General features: G+C 56.0%; 1 long non-coding RNA gene across 2 annotated transcripts in view; it reads right to left on the bottom strand.

The window, feature by feature from the left end:
- Positions 1-18,898, bottom strand: part of LOC308609240 — a 29,626-nt gene extending 10,728 nt beyond the window's left edge. The window contains exons 1-2 of one of the 2 annotated variants that reach the window (XR_014014292.1): positions 18,668-18,898; positions 10,208-10,280 (exon numbers count right to left, since the gene is read on the bottom strand). This is a non-coding gene — a long non-coding RNA (uncharacterized lncRNA). Of the gene's footprint in view, positions 1-10,207; positions 10,281-11,928; positions 12,921-18,667 lie in introns of those variants that run through there. The other variant, XR_014014293.1, reaches the window with a different exon arrangement.
- Positions 18,899-19,680: the final 782 nt, after the last annotated feature.

The following is a 19,680-nucleotide window of genomic DNA, read 5'->3' as shown; positions in this document are numbered from 1 at the left end:
GATGTCTGTTTTTTGTGATTAACAGTAATCGTTTAAATGTTTTTTCCAGCAAAAAAAAGTCCTTTATGTCCTGGCTCCTCCCTTACTTCTTTAGCAGTTCCTCAAAGCTCTCTGAGAGTCTGTCTCCCAGGCTATAGTCCTCACTAAGATCCCACAATAAAACTTAGGCACAACCTAAAAGTTGGGAGTTTTTTCTTTAGTCAACACAACAAGAGCAAAAATAGACAAATGAGACTACATCACACTAAAACCTGCTGTGAATCATAGGACACAATCAACACAGTGAAGAGATAATCTACAGAATAGAAGAAATGGAAATCACATATCTGATAAGGTGTTATTATCTAAAATATACAAAAAACTCCTACAAACTTAAAAACAAAAACCTGATTAACAAATGAGCAGGACTTTAAATAGACATTTCTGTAAAGATAAATACAGATGGCCAACCAGAAAATGCAAAGGTGCTTAACATCAATGATCTCTAGAGAAATGCAAATTGAAAGCAAAATGAGATGTCACCTCCAACACATTAACATAGCTACTATCAAAATAAAACAAAATACGGACATAGATGAGAATGTACAGAAATTCAAACCCTTGTGCACTGCTGCTAGGATTAGAAAATGAAATAACCACTATGGAAACCAGTATATCAGATCCTATAAAAATTGAATATAGAACTTCCATATGACCAAGTAATCCAGATTCTAAATGCATATCCAAAATACTTAAAAGCAGTGTCTTCAGGAGATATCTGCAAACTCATGTTTCTAGCAGCACTATTCACAATAGTGAAGAGGTGGAAACAGCCCAAATGTTGGTCTTCAGGCGGATGGATGGATAAAATATGAGATGTACAGAAAATGCAATATGATTCATCCCTTCAAAGGAAGAAAGTCCTGAGACATGGAAAAATATGGATAAAACTTGAGAAAAAAATGCAAGTGAAATAAGCCACTCACAAACACAAAAATACTGTCCTCCATGAAATGATTCTTGAACTGCATGACTTTGATTCTCCAAGGAAAAAGAATCAAATGGTCAAAGGCAAAATTCTAACTAAAGGTTTTTGACATTTGCTAGTCACATATGCAAAAAACTGCATAGCTGTGTACAAGTATGGTATAATGACTCTTGACTCTTTAGCTTTCCATTGTGAGCTCACCATCTTATATTGCTCTTTCAGTATAGTGTCTCAATGCAGTTAGCCCTCAGTATCCATGGGGGATTGGTTCCAGGAACCCTGTGGATACCAAAATCGGCAGATACGCATATCCTTTACAATTAGCCCTCTGTATCCGCGAGTTCCATATCTGTGGATGTGGAACCCACGGATATGGACAGCTGACTGCAATTCTTGTCAATTACTTAAAGCGTCATGATGAGGTTCCCTATGGGACAGCTACCGGTCATGAGGATGCAAACACTTCTGCTATATTTTCAGTCCACCAAAGAATGCCTTACAGCTGGAAGGAGCTGGTGTCCCTTCTCTTCAGAGCTAAAGCGATTTCAGTCTCTCAAACAATTTGTTTAGACTTTATATATGAAAAAAACTTTAATTTTAAGCAAAATTTAAAATGTCACCCAATCCAGTCACGCTGAAGTTCCCCTTAAGCTTTCCCTATCTAGGAAATTCCTACAAGTTCCCTTTCACTTAGGAAATGTACCAGTATCCTCTTAAGACTCCAAGTTGGTCTTCAGGTGGATGGATAAAGAAAATATGACATGTACAGAAAACTGAATATTATTCACCCCTTAAAAGGAAGTAAGTCCTGTGACATGGAAAACTATAGATAAAACTTGAGGACAAAATGCACATGAAATAAGCCACTCACAAACACAAAAATACTTGGGTTCAGTACTTAACACAAGTGAAAATATGCAGCGGTTAAGAATCCAACTGCCAGTGCAGAGGACACGGGTTCAATCCCTGATCTGGGAAGATCCCACATGCCGCGGAGCAACTAAGCCCGTGTGCCACAACTACTGAGGCTGGGCTCTAGAGCCCACGAACCACAACTACTGAGCCTGTGTGCTGCAACTCCTTGAGGCCGCATGCCTGGAGCCCGTGCTCCGCAATAACAGAAACCACCACGATGAGAAGCCCACGCACTGCAACGAAGAGCAGCCCCCGCTTGCCACGGCTACAGAAAGCCAGTGCCCCAACGCAGCCAAAATAAATAAATAAATAATAAAATGCACTTCACACATGAATAAAATATCTCCTTTAAAACATTTTTTAATTATCTTTTCAAAGAACCAGCTGTCAATTTTTTCATTCATTTTTTCCTCTATTCTATACTTCATGTAAGCTACGTTAATTTTTGTTTTTTTAGTTTTCTTTTTTACTACACAGCACATTTTTTTTTAGGTATAACTGACAACATTACATTATTTTCAGGTGTAAAACATAATAATTTGACATTTCTATATTTTGTGAAAATGATGACCACAATAAGTCTAGTCAACACCAATCACCACGGAGTTACAAATTTTTGTGTGTGATGAGAATTTTTAAGATCTGCTCTCTTAGCAACTGTTAAATATGCAATGCAGTATCGGTAGCTATAGTCACCATGCTATACCTTACATCCCCATGACTTATATACCTTATAACTGGAAGTTTGTACCTTTGGACCCCCTTCTCACATTTTGCCCATCGCCCCACTCCAGTCCTTCACAACCACCAATCCGTTCTCTGCACCTGTGGCCTTGTTTTTTCTTGTTGTTATCATTTTTTTCTTTGTAAGATTCCACATGTAAGTGAGACTGAACACTATTTATCTTTCTCTGTCTTATTCCACTCAGCGTAATGCCGTTGAGGTCCATCCATGTTACCACAAATGCAAGAGTTCATTATTTTTTATGTCTGAATAATGTTCCACTGTAAATATATACACATTTCCTTGATCCATTCATCTGTTGGTGGACACTTAGGTTTAAGCTGCATTAATCTTAATAACTGTCTTCTTCTCCTAGCTTGCGGTTTCCTTTGTGGATATCTTCCTGGATCTCTTTTTGTTCTTTAGTAAAGGGTTCACTAGTTGATTTAAGTTTCTTCTTTTTTAATAAACATGTTTACACATTTGGAATTCTGTAAAAATACCGCAAAATATACCCTAAGATTCACTTCTTTAAAGTGAGAAATTACATGCTTTTTACTAGAATCACCAACTTAAACGCTCCTCTTCTAGGTCAATTATAGAACATTTTAATCACACCGAACAAAAAAGAAGCCCCATATGATTATCAGTCATTCCTATATCCCACCAACAGATACGGAGGCAGCAGGCGCGAACATAGGGTCATAAGGAAAAAAACACAGTTCTCTTGGCAAAGTAAGTGGTAAACTCCAGCAGAACAAAAGGCTCTGTACTCCATAAGTCCCATCTTTAACGAGTGTGACATTGGTGCAATATACATGAATACCTTACAAGCAGACAAAAACAACCACAAATAAAAACACAGAACAGGGCCTCCCTGGTGGCGCAGTGGTTGAGAGTCCGCCTGCCAATGCAGGGGATACGGGTTCGTGCCCCGGTCTGGGAGGATCCCATATGCCGCGGAGCGGCTGGGCCCGTGAGCCATAGCCGCTGGGCCTGCGCATCCGGAGCCTGTGCTCCGCAACGGGAGAGGCCACAAGAGTGAGAGGCCCGCATACCGCAAAAAGAAAAAAAAAAAAACAAAACACAGAACATCTCTTTCACTCAGAGAAAAGGGCACCAGCAGTACTGTCATTATCCAGAGAAAGACCGACCTCACAGACATTCCGGGCATAAGGGCACGTGCTCTGGGACGTGGCCCACTTGAGATTTACCCTGCTCCTCTCCTCTGGGTGGACGCGGACGCCGGAAAACGTACCCCCTGCTCTCGCTCACCCACACCCTGGTAACTACGACTCAGTGGCCCGCGCCTCAGAGCCGGTTCCGTGGGAGACACGAGAGGAGAGGGAGGAACAAGGCGGAAGCCCAGCGCCCAAAGACGAGGGGCACGTGAGACATCCTATGCTCCTGCCTCCGGGCACACACAAGGGCACCCTACCCTGGGCAGCTGTCCGAAAAGAACCAGAGGGGACCTAGCGGAACACGACGTCGACTCCGCACAGACGTGCCAACGCCACGGCACGCCTATAGTGCCGTGAGAGCAGCCGAAAAGGCAGAAGACTACCTATCACTACGTGAGCCTGGTGGGATCAGGGAGCAGGCGACATGCACACAGCCCTCTGCGGCCCGTTGGCTTCACCTGCATTCAACCCCGGGAGCATACATACGCTGGCAGAAAGGACGCGTGCTTCCCTCCGCACACGGGGACAACTTGGGAGCGGCCACCGAGCAACGGTGAGGGCTTTGGCTTTGACTGGCAGAAAGTTCTATCCACGGCGGCGCCCCCGAGGCGCTTACAGGGAAAAAAAGTACAAGAGAAGGGACCTTTTGTACACGCCCTATAAGCGTACGTACACGTGCTTACATATGACGCACGCGTGATACGCACGCGCGCCCACGCACACGTCCGTGTACCTGCGTGTTTACGAATGAACGAGTGGAGCAGGGAACGAGTCCGGGGGGTTTGAGGCCAGAGTACAGACACACTCCCGTGGAGAGCTCCCCAGAAGGGTCTGCTGAACAGACGGCCCTCCCCAAGGTCATCTGTCTTTGCGGACCGGATCTACCCCCGTCCCGGCAACTCCAAACCACCTCCCTGCACCCCCTACCCCGGGCACTCCATGGCAGAGTGACTGCCTGACACCCCTGGAGCTGAGCAGGGGCAATCTGCCCCAGCTCCCTGGCACCCCGTCAGTTCCTCCCGCTGCCATAGTGGCCTAGACCCTCTCGGGCCTGCTCCTGAGCCCTTAAGCCAGTTCACGTACCTGGATGAGAACAGCAGAGAGGCAACCACGCAGGAAGAGGAGAAACCCAGGCCCTTGTGCCACCTCTAGCTGGGAATCAATGTCCTGAGAGAGCTAGGGTTCTGCCCGACACGAACCAGGTGGGTGCCCGTCCTAAGGTGTGCAGACATGACAGGGTCCCGGTCGCCAGGACACGTGTGGCCCAGGCCACGTGGACTCGAAACCACTCCCAGAGGGGTGTGGAGATGGACCCACCGATGCAAGGGTTCCTTGGGATGCCTTTACCCGTGCGCTCCTACTGCCAAGGAGAAGCCCCCAAAGGAAGAGACACCACCTCCCCCAACCCCCCAGCAGGGCCCACCCCACTCGGAAGGCTAGGATGGCTCTTGGGCCTCCCTGGGCCTTTGTCCCTGGGCCTTTTTTGATCCGCAAAGGGCGGAGGGAGAGGCCGCGCTCGCGAAGGTGCTGGGCATTTCTGGAGCAACAGTGCCATCAAGCGGAAGCTTTTTGAGCACGGCCTCCAGCCCCTGCCTGTGCATATACCTTGGGGAAGGCCTGTGACGGGAGGAGGGCTGCCTTTGGAGCACTCAGAGGACTCCCGGGCCGAACCTGGCCGCCGGGCACGCCTCCAGAGTAGGTGTGGAAGCGACACGCGGTGGGGTTCGGGGCCGGGCTCGCCCACCGAGGAGCCCCTGGCTGCCAGGCCCGGCCCGCCGCGCTCCCCACCCTCGGGGCCGGGGCCTCGGCAGCCGCCATGTTCAGGAACAAGGAGCTGAAGCTCCACCCCAGGGCATCTGGGCCCTGGATCCTGGGCCTCCCTGCAGGAGTGAGGTCGGCCAGTGGGGTCCCTGGGGTCTCAGGGCCACCGGGGACCCAGGACCCGCTGCCGGTGCCCCGGCGGTGGCCCCGGGCCCAGCCACCGTGGACCACGGGGAAAGGGGAGGAGGTGGCCGCCCGGTCCCCTGTCGGGGGCAGCACCCTGCAGACAGCCCGGAGAACGTTTCCTCCTTCCTGCTTGCTGCCAGACGCAGACCAGGAAGAGTAGTGCAGGGGCACTGCACGTTCCACTCTCTCACAGTTCCAGCTGTGTTTCGGTTTGTTTACTTCTGGCTCCCTCAAAGAGAGTCCGGGCCCCAGGGCCCGCCGGATCCCGTGAGGCCCTTCCTGGGCCTTGGGACACAGGGTATCCAGGACCCACTCGCGATGGGATGGAAGTGGGCCACGATCGGTACGCACAGAGGGACGGCACCGTCCGCAGCGAGGGGCTCCAGGTCCGTCTTCCTCGGGAACAGGAGCTTTGCGGCCGGGGGACGCCCTATTCCTGGGCCTCCCTCCTTCCCCGTGGACGACCCGGGGGTCCTCTCGTTTGGGGAAGACTCCTGGGATTTTTCACAAGCGGCTCCACGTTCTGCAGAGGCAGCCGCTGGCCCCGGCCAGAGGGGCACACTGAGAGCACCTGGGGCCGGCGACCAGTCAGAGCGCGTAGCTCCCTCAGGACCCGGCCCCAAGGAAAGGCTCTGCTCTGCGCTCTGCCCAGGTTAGGTCGCCTGACAACGTGTCGGGCCACTCACAGGCGCAAAAAGGAGAGGGGCGCGGGGCGGGTTTCAGCACCCTTCCAGGAGGGGTACGTGTGGAGGGAGGGGGGGGGGGTCCAGCCTGGAGACTTGCTCCCAGTCGGAAGCCCGCCCTCCACACCGCACCCCGACCCTCCCCCGCCCCGGGACCGGACCCCCAAACCAGCCCACCACGCACCCCCACCCGGGCAGGGAAGAGCTGGGCAAAGGGCAGGAACGAGCCACCGCACAGCTCGTTCCACAAGCGGCCTATCGGGTCGGCCGGGGACTCGAAGGCACCGCCGTGTGCCCAGGGGTATGCACCTCGTTCCTGGCCTTGGCAGACAAGCTGGATGAGTGGCGGTCATGGGGGAGAGGGCAAGGCGGGGAGGCGTTTCTCTCAGTCCAACAGAGGAGAGCTTCAGGCAGCTTCTTCAGACCTCTTCCCCTTGATTGCCTGGCTGGGCTGCAGGTGCAAGCACAGGGCCGAGGCCTGGAGGGCCAGGCCGCAGTGCAAGCCGGGGCCTTGCCTTCTCGTCGCTGAACTGAGGCTCAGGGCCTCGTGGGGAGAAAGCTGAAGCGTGCTGCAAATGCCTGGCCCGGGGGTCCACTCGGCGGGGCTCACCTCAGCTCCTCTCCTCTCGGGTCCTGCCCTCTCCTCTCCGGGAACCCGGTCCGGGAGCCCTCGGGACAGGCCAGGCCAGGCCTGGGCCACAATCCCGGAGACCCTGGGAGATGGCACCGCAGCCACCGACTAGACTCTTGGGCACAGGTGAAGGTCTCCTCCTGCGGTGGCTCCTGCGTCCCGCGAGCGCCGTCCCCTTCTGGACTCCGACTGCCAGCTCTCGCTGGGCCTCGGGCACCCTCGGCACTGGGTAGCCAGGCTCCACGTGTCGTCTCTGAGCTGGAGAGCAAAAGGTCACTGGGCCCGCCTCGGCCGCTGCCGCCAAGGGCGGCACAACTCCCGTGGCCCGCGGTGGTCTCTGGCTGGGCCGCGAGAGGCTTCCGGGGCCCTGGGCCCGCCCAGGCCGAACCTGCTCTGGCTCCGAGGGGAAGGGACACGCGGCCAAATGCCCGCAGAACCGTCGCCTGGCCTCCTTCGGAGCAGCTTCCTCTAGTCCCGCCCGGAAGTGGCGGCCTCCAGGGTCCACCGGGACTCCGCTTCCTGCAGCCCCACACGCCAGGCGGCCGGGCTGTGCGCCTTGTGCCACTGCCCGTCTCTGGAGCGTCCACGGCACCGCCGGGCCTCGGGCCATGCTTCCCGCCCCTTCCCAGGCGGGGCTCTTGACTTCCAGGGGCCACTGTCCAGTGTTCCCGACTTCGATCCCTTGTCACTCCTCCCCACGAAGGGACGGGTACAGGGTTCGCGGCATCGGCGGACCCGTTCCTCTGGATGGCAGTACTGCACCACGAGTGGCAACCTGCCCTTCCCCTTCCCCAGGCCCTCTCCCTCTGCCCTCGGCCCAGGGAAAAACGAAATGCCAACCCCTGCCCAACCTGGCAAAAGCAACATGGCTCATCAACCTGGCCACTTCAGAGGGGCGCGCCTCAAAGTCTGGCCCTCCATCCTGCGGGGCCTCGTCTCTGTGGGGTCCTCTTCGCCTGCCTTTATGACTCCGCATCCAGGCACCCAGCCGGGGACCGGCAGCTGTGTCTTTAGCAACCCACATTTGCCTAAGACCTCGGGAAACACTCTTGAGTGTGAGCACACAGATCCAGTCACGTCTGGCCGGTGCCTGGCGAGGCACCTTCTCACCAGTCACCGACAGGCAAGCAGCCCGAAGCAAAGGGCCGGCAGCCCACAGGCACAGACGCGGTGCGGGGCGAGCTCGGCCTCCTATGGCAAGACGATGGACGGCCCCCGAGGACCTGGCTCTTCTCCCACGGCGGCCCGGGGGCGGGGGGGTGGGAGTGGGGTTTGGTGTTCAGGCGTGGACGGTGGCACACACGGGTCCGAAGGGAGGGCGGCCGGGCGCTGCCCCAGAGACGCCGGAGCGGGTCAGTCTCCTGACACCGCCCAGGGGAAGGCCAGGGATGGGAAGACACCCCCGGGGTGGGTGTGTGGGTGGGTGTCGTCTCCCGCCAACTCGCTGTGCTTTACACCTCGGAGCGACTGGGAGCCACCGGAGACCCCTCTTTCGTTTCTTTCCGGTGCACTGGGGAATGTGGTTTAGACACAGGTTCCTGCCCTTAAGCGTCCTCTCAGCGCCTGCCTGGTTGTGCTGTCTTGGATGGAGGGCGGGGTGGGCCACTGGGTCCACTGCTGCCACCGGCCCCACCCATGTTGGCTGAAGGAACACACTCTGGATGCCAAGTGCTCCGGGGACACGAGGCCTTGGAAAGAGAAGAGAGCTCGGGTTCACCGCCGCCTCGGGAAGCACCACGCGTCCTCCGTGCTGGAAGGAACCGGAGGGACGGGACGGGACGGGACGGGAAGTGATCGCGTCTTCTCTCCTCTTCCCTCGCTTTTGTCTCGGCACGCCTTCCTCTCTTTCTCTAACTCCGAATCGGCTGCGCCTCCGGGCCTTGGCAATTCTTTCAAGCCGCGGTACTGAGGTGCGTCGAGGAAAGAAAACCCGAAAGAGCCCCGCCGTGCCGAGTGCACGTCTTCCGGGACCCACGCCCCACGCCGGATGACTTGACTCGACGCCCAGATAGTACCGTGAAGGGCTCTTGGGATGGCCAAACAGGGTCCTCGGGAAGGCAGAGTCACCCCAGAAAGGCCACGCTGCCCTTGCTGCTCGAACCCTGTCTCCGCCCTTCGCTAACCACCAAACGGCAGCCACGCCGCCGACCCCTGTGCCGTGACGCCTCGCTAAACCACGGCGCCACACGCTCACCAGCCCACCTGGAGAAGCCTTCAATTACTCTGAGCCAGGGTAGGAGGCGCCCTCCTCCCGGCAAGACTGTTTCAACAGAAGACAGGAGGGAGAAGGAACATACAGAGACAGAAAGAAAACACCTCCGGCTGCTGGTCACGCACCCACTCAGGCCACACTTCCCACACGGAAGAAGGGACGTACACCTCCTGAAAGGCCCCACACTGTCAAGTTCCTTGGTCGCCTCTGTCCAAGAGGCAGACTTGGGGAGTGCAAGGAGCCCTACAGCGGGCTGCCCCGGGCCAGACCTCCACGCCGCCCAGCGGGCGCCCCCTCTTCATCATCCCGCAAGGGCACGTTCCCGAGTCCTTCCTGGCTTGGTGGAGGGCCGTGGTGGAGAGAGCTGGGCCCAAGAGCGATCAGGAGAGGACGGGAGGAACAGCTATCACGGGCTCCCCTCAGAGCACAGGAGGCAAAAAGCCCACGAGGCCTGGCTCTCCCTCAAAGGGTCTCCCACCGCCGGCCCCCACGTCGGGCTGGGCTGGCACCGCTGCATCTCGGGGGTGAGGTGGGGCGCCGAGTGATCACGTCACGGGCGGTTGGCTTCACGGAGGCTGGAGCCCAGCCCGGGTCCTGGTGCCGGTGCAAGCGGCCCGGGCCCGATCCCTTTTCACTCTCCCCGCTCCCGCAGGACACTGACCTCAAATGCCACGTACCCATCACCTAGGGTAACCGTACACAGATGCTCTAGAGGCTCGCCCATGCACCTCTTTCTTCCGGCTCCCCAGTCAGGATCTGACTCGAGGGCCTTTCCTACCATGGCCAAGAACTCCGGCACAGTACACCGGTGTCCCCGTGCCACGATCCCACCTGGGAGTCCCTCCTTCTTGAGCCTTGCCGAACTACCAGAATCACTGCCGTTTTCCTCTGATGAAACAGACTATTTCAGACGGCGTAAGGGGAGAGAACAAGGAGCACGCACTCACCCAGAACACCAGCGCCTGGAGGTGACCGACGTCCCCGATTTCCCTCTTCCTCCTTTCTTCCGCTCTGTCTCCTCTGCAATGATAAAGACACAAACAACGCCCATCACTCAGTGTGGGACCGCCACGGTGCTGGTGAACGGCGGGGGGGGGGGGGGGGGGAGGGTGCGCGTACACCCCCGCCAGAGTAACCCTGAGAGAGAGTGCCTTCGGTTCCTATTCGTACCGGCACCCCCGGGTCAACCAAACACTTCCGAACAAGGCGCAAGCATGAAGAATCAGCTCCACTCGTCCCTCCGCAATGGCACGGGTGCCATCCGGGGCAGGGGGGGCCGTTAGACAGAAGCAGTTTGTACACAAAGAAGCGCGTCCGGTGAAACCCTTGATCCCGTCATCCCCCCAAGACGCTTTCCGGTGGGAAGCACAGCCATCACACCCTGGCGTTTACAGGCGCAGAGCGTGTCTCCTCGCCTCTGCACCCGTGGGACTACGGCGGGACACCCCCAGGCATCCTGGCAAGCCCGCGTGCGTCCTCCACAACTTGCCAGCAGCTCCTACGACGCGTGGGTAAAGGGGCACCAACTCGTCTCCCCTCGGGCCGCACAAAGGTCCACCGCATGGACTTTCCGGGCATAAGGGCACGTGCTCTGGGACGTGGCCCACTTGAGATTTACCCTGCTCCTCTCCTCTGGGTGGACGCGGACGCCGGAAAACGTACCCCCTGCTCTCGCTCACCCACACCCTGGTAACTACGACTCAGTGGCCCGCGCCTCAGAGCCGGTTCCGTGGGAGACACGAGAGGAGAGGGAGGAACAAGGCGGAAGCCCAGCGCCCAAAGACGAGGGGCACGTGAGACATCCTATGCTCCTGCCTCCGGGCACACACAAGGGCACCCTACCCTGGGCAGCTGTCCGAAAAGAACCAGAGGGGACCTAGCGGAACACGACGTCGACTCCGCACAGACGTGCCAACGCCACGGCACGCCTATAGTGCCGTGAGAGCAGCCGAAAAGGCAGAAGACTACCTATCACTACGTGAGCCTGGTGGGATCAGGGAGCAGGCGACATGCACACAGCCCTCTGCGGCCCGTTGGCTTCACCTGCATTCAACCCCGGGAGCATACATACGCTGGCAGAAAGGACGCGTGCTTCCCTCCGCACACGGGGACAACTTGGGAGCGGCCACCGAGCAACGGTGAGGGCTTTGGCTTTGACTGGCAGAAAGTTCTATCCACGGCGGCGCCCCCGAGGCGCTTACAGGGAAAAAAAGTACAAGAGAAGGGACCTTTTGTACACGCCCTATAAGCGTACGTACACGTGCTTACATATGACGCACGCGTGATACGCACGCGCGCCCACGCACACGTCCGTGTACCTGCGTGTTTACGAATGAACGAGTGGAGCAGGGAACGAGTCCGGGGGGTTTGAGGCCAGAGTACAGACACACTCCCGTGGAGAGCTCCCCAGAAGGGTCTGCTGAACAGACGGCCCTCCCCAAGGTCATCTGTCTTTGCGGACCGGATCTACCCCCGTCCCGGCAACTCCAAACCACCTCCCTGCACCCCCTACCCCGGGCACTCCATGGCAGAGTGACTGCCTGACACCCCTGGAGCTGAGCAGGGGCAATCTGCCCCAGCTCCCTGGCACCCCGTCAGTTCCTCCCGCTGCCATAGTGGCCTAGACCCTCTCGGGCCTGCTCCTGAGCCCTTAAGCCAGTTCACGTACCTGGATGAGAACAGCAGAGAGGCAACCACGCAGGAAGAGGAGAAACCCAGGCCCTTGTGCCACCTCTAGCTGGGAATCAATGTCCTGAGAGAGCTAGGGTTCTGCCCGACACGAACCAGGTGGGTGCCCGTCCTAAGGTGTGCAGACATGACAGGGTCCCGGTCGCCAGGACACGTGTGGCCCAGGCCACGTGGACTCGAAACCACTCCCAGAGGGGTGTGGAGATGGACCCACCGATGCAAGGGTTCCTTGGGATGCCTTTACCCGTGCGCTCCTACTGCCAAGGAGAAGCCCCCAAAGGAAGAGACACCACCTCCCCCAACCCCCCAGCAGGGCCCACCCCACTCGGAAGGCTAGGATGGCTCTTGGGCCTCCCTGGGCCTTTGTCCCTGGGCCTTTTTTGATCCGCAAAGGGCGGAGGGAGAGGCCGCGCTCGCGAAGGTGCTGGGCATTTCTGGAGCAACAGTGCCATCAAGCGGAAGCTTTTTGAGCACGGCCTCCAGCCCCTGCCTGTGCATATACCTTGGGGAAGGCCTGTGACGGGAGGAGGGCTGCCTTTGGAGCACTCAGAGGACTCCCGGGCCGAACCTGGCCGCCGGGCACGCCTCCAGAGTAGGTGTGGAAGCGACACGCGGTGGGGTTCGGGGCCGGGCTCGCCCACCGAGGAGCCCCTGGCTGCCAGGCCCGGCCCGCCGCGCTCCCCACCCTCGGGGCCGGGGCCTCGGCAGCCGCCATGTTCAGGAACAAGGAGCTGAAGCTCCACCCCAGGGCATCTGGGCCCTGGATCCTGGGCCTCCCTGCAGGAGTGAGGTCGGCCAGTGGGGTCCCTGGGGTCTCAGGGCCACCGGGGACCCAGGACCCGCTGCCGGTGCCCCGGCGGTGGCCCCGGGCCCAGCCACCGTGGACCACGGGGAAAGGGGAGGAGGTGGCCGCCCGGTCCCCTGTCGGGGGCAGCACCCTGCAGACAGCCCGGAGAACGTTTCCTCCTTCCTGCTTGCTGCCAGACGCAGACCAGGAAGAGTAATGCAGGGGCACTGCACGTTCCACTCTCTCACAGTTCCAGCTGTGTTTCGGTTTGTTTACTTCTGGCTCCCTCAAAGAGAGTCCGGGCCCCAGGGCCCGCCGGATCCCGTGAGGCCGGCCCTTCCTGGGCCTTGGGACACAGGGTATCCAGGACCCACTCGCGATGGGATGGAAGTGGGCCACGATCGGTACGCACAGAGGGACGGCACCGTCCGCAGCGAGGGGCTCCAGGTCCGTCTTCCTCGGGAACAGGAGCTTTGCGGCCGGGGGACGCCCTATTCCTGGGCCTCCCTCCTTCCCCGTGGACGACCCGGGGGTCCTCTCGTTTGGGGAAGACTCCTGGGATTTTTCACAAGCGGCTCCACGTTCTGCAGAGGCAGCCGCTGGCCCCGGCCAGAGGGGCACACTGAGAGCACCTGGGGCCGGCGACCAGTCAGAGCGCGTAGCTCCCTCAGGACCCGGCCCCAAGGAAAGGCTCTGCTCTGCGCTCTGCCCAGGTTAGGTCGCCTGACAACGTGTCGGGCCACTCACAGGCGCAAAAAGGAGAGGGGCGCGGGGCGGGTTTCAGCACCCTTCCAGGAGGGGTACGTGTGGAGGGAGGGGGGGGGGGTCCAGCCTGGAGACTTGCTCCCAGTCGGAAGCCCGCCCTCCACACCGCACCCCGACCCTCCCCCGCCCCGGGACCGGACCCCCAAACCAGCCCACCACGCACCCCCACCCGGGCAGGGAAGAGCTGGGCAAAGGGCAGGAACGAGCCACCGCACAGCTCGTTCCACAAGCGGCCTATCGGGTCGGCCGGGGACTCGAAGGCACCGCCGTGTGCCCAGGGGTATGCACCTCGTTCCTGGCCTTGGCAGACAAGCTGGATGAGTGGCGGTCATGGGGGAGAGGGCAAGGCGGGGAGGCGTTTCTCTCAGTCCAACAGAGGAGAGCTTCAGGCAGCTTCTTCAGACCTCTTCCCCTTGATTGCCTGGCTGGGCTGCAGGTGCAAGCACAGGGCCGAGGCCTGGAGGGCCAGGCCGCAGTGCAAGCCGGGGCCTTGCCTTCTCGTCGCTGAACTGAGGCTCAGGGCCTCGTGGGGAGAAAGCTGAAGCGTGCTGCAAATGCCTGGCCCGGGGGTCCACTCGGCGGGGCTCACCTCAGCTCCTCTCCTCTCGGGTCCTGCCCTCTCCTCTCCGGGAACCCGGTCCGGGAGCCCTCGGGACAGGCCAGGCCAGGCCTGGGCCACAATCCCGGAGACCCTGGGAGATGGCACCGCAGCCACCGACTAGACTCTTGGGCACAGGTGAAGGTCTCCTCCTGCGGTGGCTCCTGCGTCCCGCGAGCGCCGTCCCCTTCTGGACTCCGACTGCCAGCTCTCGCTGGGCCTCGGGCACCCTCGGCACTGGGTAGCCAGGCTCCACGTGTCGTCTCTGAGCTGGAGAGCAAAAGGTCACTGGGCCCGCCTCGGCCGCTGCCGCCAAGGGCGGCACAACTCCCGTGGCCCGCGGTGGTCTCTGGCTGGGCCGCGAGAGGCTTCCGGGGCCCTGGGCCCGCCCAGGCCGAACCTGCTCTGGCTCCGAGGGGAAGGGACACGCGGCCAAATGCCCGCAGAACCGTCGCCTGGCCTCCTTCGGAGCAGCTTCCTCTAGTCCCGCCCGGAAGTGGCGGCCTCCAGGGTCCACCGGGACTCCGCTTCCTGCAGCCCCACACGCCAGGCGGCCGGGCTGTGCGCCTTGTGCCACTGCCCGTCTCTGGAGCGTCCACGGCACCGCCGGGCCTCGGGCCATGCTTCCCGCCCCTTCCCAGGCGGGGCTCTTGACTTCCAGGGGCCACTGTCCAGTGTTCCCGACTTCGATCCCTTGTCACTCCTCCCCACGAAGGGACGGGTACAGGGTTCGCGGCATCGGCGGACCCGTTCCTCTGGATGGCAGTACTGCACCACGAGTGGCAACCTGCCCTTCCCCTTCCCCAGGCCCTCTCCCTCTGCCCTCGGCCCAGGGAAAAACGAAATGCCAACCCCTGCCCAACCTGGCAAAAGCAACATGGCTCATCAACCTGGCCACTTCAGAGGGGCGCGCCTCAAAGTCTGGCCCTCCATCCTGCGGGGCCTCGTCTCTGTGGGGTCTCAGTGCAGTGTGTTTGGCATGTGGGAATGAGTTCCTCTTGATGGCAGTATTGCACCAGAAATGCCATTCTGTCCTTCCTCATCACCCCTCCCTCATCTCCTTTGGTCATCTTAGCCTGTCTCCTGGCCAGAAAACGAAAGGATCCTCATCCAGGTAGCTAGCAGTGGATCTGAACCTATTCCCTATCCGTTTTTGTGTCCTTAGCACTGGAGTAGGGCAAGAGACCTCAGCAGATGCACCACACGTGGTCCTAGCCCCTGCTTACTAGTGCTAGCTGAGGTACAGTCTACAGTCACAGAGAGGCCAGCCTGATGGTTTTACACACAGGTCAGCCCAGAGGAGGTACATTCCGTATCAGAGACACCAAAGGAACCAGTGTTGGTGGAGGGTCACTCTGTTTACCACTGTTTAACACAATGCCAGGAATTAAATATAAATTATAAATATAAATTAAATATAAATTGCTCTAAATCAGTGTAAAAAGCCCTATCTTTAGGTAATGCCAAGTCTAGCATTTCCTTTTTAAAAGCATTTTATAGCTTCACCCACCCAATCACTAATGTAGGGTCTCTGCGTCATAAAAGAACAAAAAATATCAGTGGAAGAAGTCTTTCCAGAAGAAAATCATCAGTATTTGGTAACCGTTTGTTTCAACAGAGAAGATGTTTATCCCTTTTACTAGGCAATGCAAAGGAAGGGTAATGCAAATATATTACGGTTGTTTTGTTCTGACCCTGTTAATAATGTCTGGGTCTTAATCTCTAGAGTTTCTTAAGCCCACCTTGTTATGTATTGGGAAGGATGTCTCTACCCTTTCATTATACATTTATTGAGATATTCATCCTCTTCTGGAATCACCGGATCAAAGTCTGTTATCAATACTTCTTGTCCATAATAATCAACTGAGCCCCTAATTCCTTGTTTCCTATTGATTTCAAGTTCCTCCTGTTTGGAAAGACACCTGGGACCTCAAGCAGACAGGCCTCTTTATATGTCCGGGTGTTAACTTTGGTCAAAAGGGCACAGTTATACCACCTTGCTCACAGCCTTGGGTAGGGAGCTTGTGTGGGTCAGGACCTAGTCACTGGCTTAATAAATAGGAGGGTCTCAGCATCCTTTCCACTTAACATTAACTTGCAAAATGTTTAGAAATCTTAGAAGTGTGTAAAAAAAAGGGAAATCAAGGGTTTCGGTATCCCTACAACGAGGTGTTTTAGAAAATTAGTGACACTTGACTCTGCAACAGTGCGCGTAAGAGGGAAAACATTTCAGAGACGTTGATTTTTAACTTCTTTTTCCCCGACTTTACCCACCCAGTGCTCAAAAATCCAGCACTCGGAGGGGTACGTTTCACAAAGTTCTAACCTTTCGAAGGGTTGATTAGAATATGGAAAATATACCATTCACTGAAACCGAGAAAATTAACAAAAGTCCTGACAATCAAGTGCTTTACCAATGTCTTTTATAAGCCAATTCCATAAATAAATATCCAGTTAGAAACAAAGTTTACAGGATTTTAAATTATCAGTGATGAAAGATTATATGCTTAGGGCAATGTTAATACACACATGAAAATCTACGGGAGGAAAACTTTAAAATTCCCGTAGGACAGACAAGTAGACTTAAACAAGAATAAAGATGTACTACATTCTCGGATAAACAGACTTAGACTCAAGAACATAACAATTCTTCATCAGTTAATCAAGCAATCCATTCTAATCCCAAAGAAAATCCAAAAGGCTTTTTGAACACTTTGTTATTTTCCACTGTTAATAAGGGAAAACAAACAGGCAGAGATATCCAAGAGCGTTATGACAATGAATAGCCATGTTGTGAGAGAACTAGTCATACCACCATGTGAAAATATATAGTAGAACACAAAGTTCAAGAACAGACCTGAAGATATACAAGAATTTAGTATACGCTGAGGCAGCCTCCCAAATCAATGAGTACAGACAGCCTTGGGACAAAGTGATACCCATCTAGAATAGGCTCATAGTCCCACACCTCTCACAATACACCACGATGAAGTGTACAGGCATCCAAGAATTAAAGGTACAATGCACAGAACCATACAACTAACTACTAGAAGAAATAATGGGCAAGATTCCTTTATAGCTCGGGAGCAGGAAAAGCCTTTTGTACGTCTGACCCAAAAATCCATTAAAAAAAACAAAGGATAAATGTGAACACCTAAAATTTACCATGCTAACGAAAAAAGCATAATCGAAGTTAGAAAAGCACTGATAAACGGGAAAAAAATATTTAATTCACATCAGTAGTCTTCCTAACATAGAGAGCAAGCTTCTAGATATCGTTTAAGAGTAACAACCAAGAGAAAAGGACATTACTAGTTCACAGAAAAAGAGCCACAAAAGGCTCTTAAATACACAAAAAGATTCCCCAGCCGCACATATAAAGGAAATACAAACAAAAACTACACTACTGTATAATTTCATACAAAGTATAAGTTCCCAACCAAGACCTGCCCTTTCAGAGGGGCCTGTATTACCTGCCATTTCCTCACCTCTCTTGAGTGTGACTTGTCTCAAATCCCCTTTACCCATGAAATGGTTATAATCCCACTGTAAACAAAGTACAGTCCTTTATATGAAAATCCCTGACCCTTTAATTTCGATTGCCCTCTCATGCCATCAAATCTCTACGGAAGTTCTTCGAATTTTTAAATTTTGGTAATAAGGCCAATCTTCTGCCAATTATCAGTAACAAGAAACAAGCATTTGCACGAACACGCACCCTTAACAGTGTCATAAAAAAAATTTGTGCTTTTTTTTCCTTTTGGAGTTTTTTGTCCACATACAGCTTGCTCACCTTATTCATATTTTGTATTATTACCATGAACTTTTATCTTTGATAACCTGAAATTATTTCTTTAAAAAGCTTCATTGCTTCTTTCATTAATAAAAGGCCTTCTGTTTTGCACAGAACTGTAAATAGATAAAAACATAAAGCACCAGTATTCCCATCACTTGCAGAGAGACCCTGAAAATTTGGGGGTTTATTCTTCCATGTGGTTAAATGCATACGTGAAAATGGCGCTAGCAGTTTTTTAGGTCAAAAATTCATGAAAGGACATGTTACTTCTCTAGGGATACATTCCGGGGAGCCCAGTCCCTGTCGGCAGCGCACTCAATCCCACTCAACCAAGCCGACCCTCCTGCGGCCACGTAAATGGCGAGGAAAGGGAGAAGGAGTTGGCGGCCCCGCACTCTCCTCCTGCCCGCCCCGCCCTCTGGCCACAGAGAACCGCTTCCCGAGGGGCTCTCCTTGGACGCTCTCCCTACTGGCGCCAGGGCACAGAACTCAGGCGGCGGTACAATTCCGGCGCCCACGCTCAGCCAGCCTCGCCTAAACGCCAGACCCCGGCCGGGCCCACGCGGCGCCCCCTCGGCCCGTCCCCGCCTCCCCCCGAGCCGGCCAGGATGCAGCCACCATTGGCCTACGTCGCACGCCAGGCATAGGCTGCCCAGACGCTAGAGGACGGGGAGGGTCCCCGGGATCAGAAAGGCTGCCGGACGGAGCCCAGCACCCGGCCCCGCGTCGCCCCGCGTCAGGGAAAGGAAACGAAGGAGTCTGAGGGGACCCACCTGGCTGAGGCCACGCTCCAGCGGAAAAAACCCGCTCCGCTCCGAGCTTTGCGCGGGGGCCGGCGGGACTCGACGGCGCCCCACGCCCACCCCTGCCGTAAAGCGGCGCCTGCGTGACCCCGCGTAAACGACCCCCGCCCCCTGTCGTCCGCGTCTCCTCAGAGAAGCCCGGGAGGTGGGGCGCGGCGGGGCGGAGGGGAAAGGGGAGAGGAGGGGTTGGGAATCCGGGTTCCTCGGTGTTGGCCCCGCCCAGGGGAGGGGTGGAACATCCTCAATTGGTCCCAGGTGCCGAGAGGTGGGAGAGGTGGGCTTGGGAAAGTCTGAGAGGAAACCTCCGGTGTTTTGCTCTCTGCTCGGGAGAACCAACCTGTCCCCCTTGTAGGGTCCCTGCCGCCAACGATGTGTGCGAAGGAACAGTAAAAGGGAAATTTTACCGTTCAACAGTCGCAAAACTATTTAGAGGAAAGAAGTTTAAGTACACTTGCAAACGATGTGACGAGTTTGTATCCTTCATATGCTTGAGGTTATTAATACTTGAATTGCTCCCTCCTCAGGTAAAAGGCAGAGTCCCAAGAGCAGGCACTCCATGCGCCCCGTCACCTCCCGCTCTTTGCCAAGGACCTGTTAGGGAGCCAGCGCCTCCGAAGCGGTTTTCCGGGGCTGCTGCAGGTGGTGTCCACACCGCCTAGGTGGGTGGGGATGTGCTGGGTCCGAAGGAGTCGCAGCGACTCGCAGGTTTCTCCTGCCTGGCGGGTGCCTTGACTTATTTTTTCCTGTTGAGAAAAGGAACACGCTCCTCTAGAGAAATAACGTTCACATCAAGGAGACACACGTAGCATAGAGAGGAAAAGGAAGATGACAGGTGATGCCGCCACTCCGAGGTGAGGAGTGTTAAACTGGGGCTTGTATCCACCCAGTACCTTGTTCCCTGCAGAGGGGTGCAGCGGAGGAGAGAGCACGGGAGAGAGGTTCAAAGAAAGATCTTTAGAAACAGTTGTCTCTAGGATCGTGGG

Source organism: Mesoplodon bidens (genome assembly GCF_964165515.1).
Source record: "Mesoplodon bidens genome assembly, chromosome: X".
NCBI classification, from domain to species: Eukaryota; Metazoa; Chordata; class Mammalia; order Artiodactyla; family Ziphiidae; genus Mesoplodon; species Mesoplodon bidens.
Note: the sequence above shows the minus strand (reverse complement) of the source record. Positions and strands in the feature narration are given on the sequence as shown.